This window comes from Pocillopora verrucosa, chromosome 6 (genome assembly GCF_036669915.1).
Source record: "Pocillopora verrucosa isolate sample1 chromosome 6, ASM3666991v2, whole genome shotgun sequence".
In the NCBI taxonomy this organism is placed as follows: Eukaryota; Metazoa; Cnidaria; class Anthozoa; order Scleractinia; family Pocilloporidae; genus Pocillopora; species Pocillopora verrucosa.
In genome coordinates this window covers 4,094,165-4,105,373 of record NC_089317.1, presented here as the reverse complement: position 1 = coordinate 4,105,373, position 11,209 = coordinate 4,094,165, and the positions used below count along the sequence as shown (strand labels likewise).

The 11,209-nt window shown below is 37.6% G+C and overlaps 1 long non-coding RNA gene across 1 annotated transcript; it reads right to left on the bottom strand.

Moving 5' to 3' along the window:
- Window positions 1–7,239: 7,239 nt before the first annotated feature.
- LOC136281540 (uncharacterized) lies at window positions 7,240–9,411 on the bottom strand. The gene is made up of 2 exons (XR_010717832.1): window positions 9,245–9,411; window positions 7,240–7,531 (listed from the first exon to the last, which is right to left on the bottom strand). It is a non-coding gene; the product is annotated as an uncharacterized lncRNA (long non-coding RNA).
- Between the last annotated feature and the right edge of the window lie 1,798 nt (window positions 9,412–11,209).

Genomic DNA, 11,209 nt, shown 5'->3' with positions numbered 1-11,209 from the left:
ACAACCACGAAATATTTTAACAAAATCATGAAAATGCCGCAGGACCTCAAGGCTCCTTAGTTCATTTTTCAATTTTTTATAAAAATTTTTAAATAAAAACTAATGAGCAGCAGACAGCAACAGATCTTGTCAACTTAGTTTATAATCCGACCGGTTTCGTCTGATCACACAGACTTCACCAGGGATTCAACAAGATGAACAAAATTAAACCACTAATATACTGAACGTTTGCTGCATAAATCACGTTCAAATTGGTGTGTGAACAGCAAAAAACGCCCAAAAACAGGAAATGATACGCAAATCCAGGGTAACAAATAAAGCAATGTTTATTGTTTGTTTGTTTGTTTGTTTGTTTTTTGTTATGTTTTGTTTTGTTTTGTTTTTTTTTTTGGGGGGGGGGGTCACGATTTAACGTTAAATCGTGAGCCTTAAAAATAAATATTGCTTAAGAGGCGATCTCTGTAAGAGCGGTCCAGGGCATTTCGCATCGGAAAAAAGTTTTCCCTCAAACTTTGCCCAATAAACTATCTTTGGTAACAAGTAAATAAAATCACATTAGTTTCAGGAAATACCTCAACATAAAATTTTTAGAGCTCTCAAAAGTCAAAGCTACGCCCTTTTTTGACCTCTTGCGACATCGAAAATTTCAAAAGTTGAATAGCCCTGTCCTCGTATCACACCGCAGGCAACAAAAAATATTTTGTATTCTTAAAGTGTGTGATATATAAGGTGTAAAAAATGCATTTCAATTTTGATATTCGTTTATTCAGAGGTTCGTCATAATTTATTTAAAAACACTCGTTGGACAGCTTTCTGAAATTGGTTAAAAGAACTCTTTCTTTCTCGATTGATATTGCTCAAGTCCAGACCAGACCATTAAAAATTCCACTTGATTTCTGCTAATAAGATGTTTGGCTGCAGAAAAATATAAAAACATCTTGCACTTATTGATTTTCTTCGCCGAGGTGACTTCGAACTTTTGGCGATATTGCTAGCGTGACAGCCGATTATGCAAATTAGTTCATTGAGCAAACTCCGACCGTTTTATGTGAGTAGCTCAATAAATCTTAGATTTTAACCATTTTAAGTAGAAAACATAGTAGGACAGAGCTTTAAAACCACACCGATTAATACTTTAAGCATTTTAAAAGGCCAAAATTTGACAAATTTTATTATCTCGTGACGAAAGACGTCAACAACAACGTATCGAATATTATAATTTGATTAGCGCTCGCAAACCCTTTTTTAAAAATTGGGCTTCTGTTATTTCATATTTGAGTTCTGATGGCTTACGCTATTCAAACCTGTATGAACATTTCAAAATTAAACTACAGGATTCTATTTAGTGTAACCGGCGATAACAGCACACACTGAAATACAACATGACCAGTGACTCTGTCACGTAATTCCATCGTGTAATTGTCCTGAATACTTCTCACGTCTAAATAAAGCAGCGATTTCTCAGATTTCTCGCTGAAAGGGAAAAAATTATATTTGATCGTCACATCTGTCTGCATAATAGTCTCTGTTCATAAGTTTGAAGAGTTCTTGTAAAAAAAGATATCGCATTCGCATAACGGGTGAACGTCATAACTAGATTGCATGACAACTGCACTCCGAAATCATTTCCTCCATTTTTGCAAGAGGTGCTGCATTTGTATCTCGCATTTTGAATGCGAGCTCAAAATGTTCGCATATGTCTCTTAGCATCTTGACTTTGGGACTAGACAACCTTGCTTCTCTTGCCAACGAGTACACATCATAGATATCAAACATGATTGGATGTTTCAATCTATCTCATCCATTACTGTGTTCCTCGCCTCTCTCAAACACCCTTCGTCTACATCAGACGCAGATGCTTCTATCAAGTGGTCGTCTGCGTCGGTGGCATCATCCGATTCTTGTTGTATTTTAGATCGCTGTTTAAGGCACAATCTCGAGAAGAAACCCTGAATCTGTATGTTGGATAACCACTCTGTTCTATCGAACATTCTCTCTCCATCTATTGTGCAAGCAGTTCGCATATCCTTTGCTACTTCTCTGGGTTTGGTTTCTGCCAGTGTCTCATCCGATATTAAATTTCTGTTTCAAGTACTGCCTGACGTTTTGCGAAAGCCGTTCACTTGCACCTCTCTTATGAAGAGCCCATCCCATGGGAAGCTTTGATGTACTTGTCAAGGGTTCTGTGGCCACTGCAACCAGTTCAGTCGAACTTTCACCTTCTAATGACAATGACTGAAAGTGATGAACCCACTACCTCTTCACTTTGTCATAAAGACTTTAAGTCATGCTCGCAGGCACAGGACTTACATGATGAACTAGCTAGTTCATATGGAAGTCAAGGTCGGCCTGGGTCTTAAAATCTTAATCGCAACCAGGTTCAGGGCATTGATAGGAACTACCGTCGTTGCCATCATTGCTTTCTCCTGCTGATGCAGTTCGTCGAGCAGTAGTGGGGAAAAATGGAATCTCCTCCACCAGATCCGTCATTTTTTCTGTGGAAAAATTGCAATTTTCATTTTACCGAATAAACTTTCCAGGCCCAACATTTATGGAGACAAAGAGATTTTCTAGGACTGACAGCACTGAAAACCAATCTTTTTTACAGCTGTTAAGAAGGTGTACGTATCAGGTTACTTCCAGGCTTTCCTCCTGTCTTACAACAACGCTACTCACATGCCAATTGATTTCCCTCTTGGGAAACCATTCTGCTTGCTTTTCCCGGAACTTCAGCGCTATGAACTTCATTGACCAGTCAACTATTATAAATGCTTCATCTCCCTCCAAAGTATCGACAATTTTCCGCTGGCACTGATCCTGGTTTCTGCTCTCAGGATATGCCCTCTCCATTCAAAAATCTTAGCGGCAGCATTTTTTGCTTCATACAAATAGTCTTCCGCTTGAAACCTACCCAACTGCATTGTTTACTCAGAAATAACGCCATTTACTTCTTCAAGAACACTCTTCAGCTTCTCACAATCCTCACACTTCACGTTGTGACTGTGACTGCATACTTTCTGAACGTCAGTGTTACCAGCATGGCTCAGTGCAAAGACCCTACAGTGATCGGCACATTTGCTATCGTCCTCTTCGCAGTGATTAAAGTATGTAGTCTTCAAATACAACTTACTCTCCTGAAGCCTCTTCCGAACTTCTTTACACTAGTCCTTTTCTGCTACCACGCTTTCCAATTCGTCTATAATTTGGAGAAAATCCTCGATACCATCCGCTCCCTCAGCTGCAGTATCGTCTAAACCTCTATAGAACGCCATACATCTTAGAAATGGCCTTTGAAATTTGCAAATTGACAGAATACCGGCTCTTTACCCCTTTGGAATCGCTACCAGGGTGCGTCGGAAACTGGCACCCTGAACTTTGGGGCCAGAACTTCTCATAAGTGTGCCTATGCTTTGCGCAGACCCACTTTTTGCCATAACTGAGTCTTCTATATCGAACAGGCCAGCCCTTGAAAAGATAAGCTCTCCTTCTGTGAAACTCTCTTTTGACAAATGAATTAAGCAGAGATGACTCTTTATTGAGTCAGTACTCTGTGGCAAGTTAAACAAACCGGAAACTCCTCGTGAGTCTCCGAACGAAGTTTCTGAGGAACGCGACTGAAAACAGAACTTCTTGTGGCGAATACCGCTTCAAGAATTTAGCGTTATTAATCCCAAGCAAACCAGTACCGAAAGAGACATAAGAATTACAGCTAATAAAATTACGCGCTTTACAATATAGATATAGCTAATTGTTGGAAAAATTAGGTGACACGTAACGTAATAATTTATTTCCTCAAAAATCGCGGGGTCCTTTTCTACAAGTACTCCCTAGAGTTCTGAATAGAAACTTTCATAAAGACAGGTGTGCAGACAAAATTTTTCCTATTCCTGCCGACCAGAATTCTGATCCAAAAGGCGATGTTATCGCTGCTTTAATACGAAGGGAGAAGCAATTCAGGATAATTACACAATTGAATTATGTGACAGTGGTCACGGTGTATTTCAGTGTGTGTGCTGTTATCGCCGGTTACACTAAATAGAATCCTGTAGTTTGGTTTTGAAATGTTCATACAGGTTTGAATAGCGTAAGCCATCAGAACTCAAATATGAAATAACAGAAGCCCAATTTTTAAAAAGGGGTTTGCGAGCGCTAATCAAAATTATGATATTCGATACGTTGTTGTTGACGTCTTCGTCACGAGAAAATAAAATATGTCAAATTTTGGCCTTTTAAAATGTTTAAGGTATTAATCGGTGTGGTATTAAAGCTCTCTCCACTATATTTTCTACTATATTGTATATCTACTTAAAATGGTTAAAATCTAAGATTTATTGAGTTACCCATGTAAAACGGTCGGAGTTTGCTCAATGAACTAATTTGCATAATCGGCTGTCACGCTAGCAATATCGCTAGAAGTTCGAAGTCACCTCGGCGAAGAAAATCAATAAGTGCAAGATGTTTTTATTTTTTTTCTGCAGCCAAACATCTTATTAGCAGAAATCAAGCGGAGTTTTTAATGGTCTGGTCTGGACTTGAGCAATATCAACCAAGAAAGAAAGAGTACTTTTAACCAATTTCAGAAAGCTGTCCAACAAGTGTTTTTAAATAAATTATGACGAGCCTCTGAATAAACGAAGATCAAAATTGAAATGCATTTTATACACCTTATATATCACACACTTTAAGAATACAAAATATTTTTTGCTGCATGCGGTGTGATACGAAGACCGGGCTATTCAACTTTTGAAATTTTCGATGTCGCAAGAGGTCAAAAAAGGGCCTTTTGCAGCTTTGACTTTTGAGAGCTCTAAAAATTTTATTTTGACGTATTTCCAGAAACTAATGTGGTTTTATTTACTTGTTACCAAAGATAGTTTATTGGGCTAAGTTTGAGGGAAAACTTTTTTCCGATGCGAAATGCCCTGGACCGCTCTTACAGAGATCGCCTCTTAAAACTTGAAATTCAAAATTTCGTCTTTGGTTGCTAAACTGCTACATTACAGAATCCTATTCCGAATAAAATCTTAAGATAAGCTTTCTATGAAAAAACCAGGTATTACAGAAATAAAGTAGTTTGCTTCTCTTTGGAACATGGAGCAGTAATTTTAGTAATTTTAATTTTCTGCCATCTGGAAGAAAGAGAAATACACACACCATATTATGTCGCTGGATATTTCTATTTTCCTATCTGAATCATTTCATTCTAGTCCTTTTTTTTCTGGAATCGCTAATTTTTGCTCTCGTATCAATGCGTTCTTAGATCATTCACCGAGACCTTGCGGCCCGTAATGTGATGGTTGGACAAAAGGAAACTTGTAAAGTGACAGACTTCGGAATGGCCAGAGATGTGCAGCAAGAAAATATTTATGAACGAAAGACTAAGGTAATGAAGAAAGAGGGGAGGTGGGGACGGTACTACATATCGTTCAGTTTACTGATCTTTCACGATCATTGTTGTGGTAGAGCCGATATACTCCTGATTTCGATTACAAAATCCTTGGATGGGACCATAATGAAAACAGCCATTCGTATACGATTATACTTTTAAATATCACTGTCTTTGACCGGTCGCCTCCTATAATTTTTTAGCTGTTTCAAAAAAGTGATGTTTGAAATCTTTAGGGCCGTCTTCCAGTGAAGTGGACAGCTTATGAGGCCTTGATGTATGGTAAATATACCACCAAAAGTGATGTGTAAGTATACCTGATTATTACCCGTAGCAATTTTCCAACAAGTTTTACCAATAGAGTAAGAGAGAGGGTAAGTTTTGGGCTCGGTAATGAAATAGAGAAAGATGTTTTTCATCCTCTCACGAGCGTTGGACAATGAAAATATCCTCGCTCCCCATGAGGAATCGAACCTCAGACCATCGGATTCCGCGCTCCGATGCTCATACCACTGTGAGTTAGATCTATTACTTAGTTCATATGACACGCGTCCTGCATACTGCAAGGATCAGCAATGTCGATAGAGTCATGTTTGTAAATAAAAACAAGAGAGAGAATCGGAGCGCGGAATCCAAAGGTCCGAAGTTCAATTCCTCGTGGGGACTCAAAATTTTTCCTTCGTCCCACAATCGTGACAAGACGGAAAACATCTTTCTCGAAGTTTTATCAGTTTTAATCAGGAAATGAATTCTATGCTTTGTAAAAGAATACATATATTTTAGTTGTCGTATAAAATGTTAATGTCTTCAGTCACCCAATATATATTTGTTTGATTTGTCTTTCTGCAGATGGAGTTTTGCTGTACGAGATTTTTACCATAGGTAACATCGAATGGAGATTTATAAGACCCTGTAGATGTTTTTTGCTATATACCGTGTTCAATTAAGCAATGTAACGTGTTCAGTTAGACAAACGTAATGAGCTTCAAACTACATCAAATGACATGGGTGGTGTTTCAGTGAAGGTCGTTTTTTCGTCACATTTATATTTCGATGGCCTTATGGTTCTTCCAGGTGGTTCACCTTACCCACGAATGGGTGGCAGAAAAATTGCAAACTTACTTCAGGATGGATACAGGATGCCTAAACCACAACACGTCGATGAAGAATTGTAAGTGCTTTTTCAATTCGTTCTCTCTTACCCTACAAGGAAACGTTCACTTCGCGTTCTCTAACAGATCATTTGAACAATACCAGGTATCAGATTATGATGAAATGCTGGAAGAATGACCCAGATGCAAGACCAACTTTTACTGAATTGAAAAATCAGCTTAAGGACATGGAAACCCTACACAAGGTGAGAATTTTGATCAACATGAAAGTTTCTTTTCACGTTAGACCGACTGGCTTAGGCTCAGCTAAATAGGGTTTTAAACTTAATAGCGTTTAGCTTAGATAGCGTAATTTTTACGAAGTTGGGATTGCATCTTCTTGTTATGTCACTGAAGCTAGCACTACACGAAAAACAAGGAGGAAGCGAACTAGAATGTCCCAACGACAATTGACTCATTATGGTTATTTAAAAGATCGTAGGATTATTGCAAAATTGTATTGAGACGCACAAAGAGTTGCAGACGTCACCATAAAATACTTTCTTGAATTTGTTTTGGTGTGAAAAACTGGCCACTTGTGAGGATAAACGCTTATAACGTAAGAGGAACACTTTTTTAATGATGCTGATTATTATATTATTCTTTTTTGCAGAAGCTGATCAACATGACAACGTACGACAAGCAGTTGTATGCAAACGTCGAGGATTTAACTCTTTCGGGTAAGCATAGAAAAAGGACAAATGATGGTAACCTTTTTTCTTTTATTTTTTTTTGTCAACAGTATTTACACTAGTGATTAGTGCTATATCTCATTTGAAAGAGGACAAAATTAGCTTTTCAGAAAAAATATATTTAGCCTCCAAAAATCCATGGATTTTAAATCATGCTAAGAAAATGGCATACAATTTGCATAAATTATTGTACAACTTTTGACTTTGAAACAGCCTGAGCCTGAATGGATTGGAGTAAAAAAGGAAACATTTCTAAGATAAAATATTCCTTATCTTATGGGCAAGACATCCAGAGACTCTGGCTGAAAAAGAACAAATATGGAATTAATTAGAATTTTTTTCCAAACTGTACCCTAAAACCATAAAAACTGACCCAGATTATTGAAAAATTTATTCCTCACCAAGTATTTACACAAGGGAAGTAAGCTATACCTCACTTGAAACAGCAGTAAATAAGCTTTCCTGAAATGCATGTTTCCTCTCCAAGAAAAAGGAAACAACTCATTGAATGCTTTCAAACTAACATTAATTAGCATAAAATATCATCTAAATTTGAACTGTGAATTAAGTGATACCCAAATAATACAAAGTAATAAGGCAAAAATTAACTTAAGAGGTTCCTTGTTATATGGGCAACATCTCCATAAAAAATTGGTTGAAAGATAACAAATCTGAGATGTGTTACACATATCTTGTCAACACTGATTGACACACTGACTAATTAGTCTGACCTCATCATGACCACAAGCCCAAATTTACTAATCCCTCTTGAAGTCTACAGTGCAATCATTGGAACTATATTTCTTTGTTTGACTTCTGAAATTTTGCCTTGACACAGGGACAAATGAGATAATCAACCTCAAAATACATAAAGTGCAACATATATCAAAAGCCTTTCACGTGCAATGCAACACCAGTATTTTCAAGAGTAAACAATTCAGAAGTGAAATGCCCAAATTTACTAATCCCTCTTGAAGTCTACAGTGCAACTATTGGAACTATTGTTCCTTGTTTGAAGATTGACATACGGACTAATTAGTCTGACCTTATCTTATCATCACCCCAAGCCCAAATTTACTAATCCCTCTTGAAGTCTACAGTGCAACCATTGGAACTATATTTCTTTGTTTGACTTCTGAAATTTTGCCTTGACACAGGGACAAATGAGATAATCAACCTCAAAATACATAAAGTGCAACATATATCAAAAGCCTTTCACGTGCAATGCAACACCAGTATTTTCAAGAGTAAACAATTCAGAAGTGAAATGCCCAAATTTACTAATCCCTCTTGAAGTCTACAGTGCAACTATTGGAACTATTGTTCTTTGTTTGAAGATTGACATACGGACTAATTAGTCTGACCTTATCTTATCATCGCCCCAAGCCCAAATTTACTAATCCCTCTTGAAGTCTACAGTGCAACCATTGGAACTATATTTCTTTGTTTGACTTCTGAAATTTTGCCTTGAAACAGGGACAAATGAGATAATCAACCTCAAAATACATAAAGCGCAACATATATCAAAAGCCTTCAGAGCAATTCAGAAGTGAAACCGGAAACTGTCATTTTATATCATTCCACTCATTCTCGAGCATAATTTGTTTTTTTTGAGAATTTTTAGCGTGTATCAAGTAGAACCACATCTAAAAAACATACAAAACATACAAGATAATATACAGGTCGATCTATATACAACTATCGTTTTGAAATAAAGGATTTGTTTTGATTTAGTTCGGACGCGCATGCGTCATGCGATCGATCTGTCATCGGCTGATAATTTAGGTCGTTGCGTTGTCAAATTCCATTGAAGATTATTTACTCTGTCGCTCCAAAATCATGTTTGATCACAATATATATTGCTTTACATTCACAAATATACATCTACAGGTCTATCTCAAGGCAAAAAACAAGGATTCGAGCGAGAAAAGTAAAAGTAAATTTAATTTTACGCTGTTTCAACATCACGTGCGTCACGCATTTAAATATCGCAAGAATGTTTATAGATTACTTACCTCGATTCTTCGCTAGGATTTTCCAGTTTTCTGTCTATTTCAGATTCCTCACCACTAGACATACCACCATGCTCACTTCCATCGTCAAAAATGATGTCTAAAGCCTCAGTTACGCTGTATCTCTGGCGCTTCGCACCAGACGCCATTATCGCAGATTGAAGTCGTACGAAAATGATTTCCGGAAAGGGCTCCGAAGGTCAATTTTGATAGTTCGGAGCTGAAATTTGCTATGTGATTGGCTTAGAATGTTTACTTGCCACAGTCGGAATTTCAGAGCGATCGGACGTAATACGAGCATTTCCGAAAAGGTTTACGTCATCGTGCAATTTTGCACGATCTGCCAAAGGCCTGACCGGAAAGAGTTTTAATAGTGTAGCTAGATAGAATCCGCGGTATATGACCGGCTAACAGTTTGAACACTTTGCCACAACAAGTTTCAGGGCTGAATCACCTTTTTCTCACACGCTTACTTGGTAGAAAAAGCCATTTTGTGTGAAGCAATTAGGCTGGAACGTTATGACTCAATTGATTTTATATTCTTAAACGCTGTAACGCTTTTATCAGTTTACCGATAAAGTATACTCTCATTTTCTCTTTAACATGTTTAGCACTTACACGCATGCTCGACACAAGCGTTGGAGTTCAGTTTATTTTCTGACTCAATTCTGAAAGGCAGGATAGTGCGGAAAATATCCAATTAACTAGATTGATGAGATCTCGTTCTGTGTGCCGTAGTTGTCTGCAGTTTTAGTAAATTGCTAAAAAATTGTTTTGCCGCAAAACCCGCTTGGTTTTTAGGAAAGCTATCCGGCGCATAAACTGCTTTCCCTAAGACCGCATCTACCTGCGATACTAACTCGAAATACTTTTTCACTGAAAGTATTATTAATTAAAAATTAGCCCTATCCTAATAAAAATTATACTTGGCACATTACTTGTGCAATCGTCTTAGCTTTGAGAGATGAATTCGCTGAAAATTGTTTGTAAAATTTTGAAGATTTTTGCCCAGAGGGAAATGACTTTTACCTAACTTTTCTGCAGTACATAATACATGGTATGGTAAGACCAAAAGAAGCTAAATTTTAAGATCTGATTTATGCAGGTAAATAACTTTATCTCCTAGGATTTGTCGCCACAATCAGGAGCATGTCGCGAAAGTGTGATAATATTTTAACACCTATTCATTAAAATGCACAGGTTTTACCCCTGGAGATGTTTATCAAATCATTAGTGCTCTCTCGAGTAGCCTGGAGAGGCACAGGCGGCCCAAGCTCCAGCTGTGAGATGATCATCTTACGCAATAACGGTCATGGCGGAATTATAAGAGTTTGTATGGGAATATTTACGAGCGCTCTAAGGAATAAAAAATACGTCAAATTCTCAAAAAAAAAACCTCACCTCGCTTCCACAGCGTATTGCTTGTTATCTGACCGCTTACTTTGATGAAAAGAGCCCATTTGAGCGAGTTGTTCATTTCGAGGGCTTTTCTTATGTACGTTGAAACATACAATTTTGAACAGTCAACAATAGTTAGTGCTCTGGGAATTATTGGTAGTTATCGTCACGTAAACTGCGCTTTGTCGTGAAAGAGGAAATAAATGGATTTGTAACGGGACATACAGTGTACATTGCTATTACTGGCGTCCAGAGTATTGTCTTTGAAAAAAACCACTTAACTTTTCACGTACAATTCCTGCAAATGCAAAGTGTAATTATGGTAAATGATGCAATGATAGCAGCCGAGTGAAAAAAACGGGCCAGGGGTGGGTCGGGTCGCGTACTGTTTTGTTGGTACTATCGTACAGTTCATTTATTTCGTAAGCCAGTCGAACCCAAACCCAAACACAAACCCAAACTCAGAGGCTTCACGAAGCAGAAAAAAATTGTTAGGTTAATATGTAGTTCAGATTGACGCTGGAATAAAATATGATTTGTTAAAAGCTTCTTAATAGACACTCTGGTCTT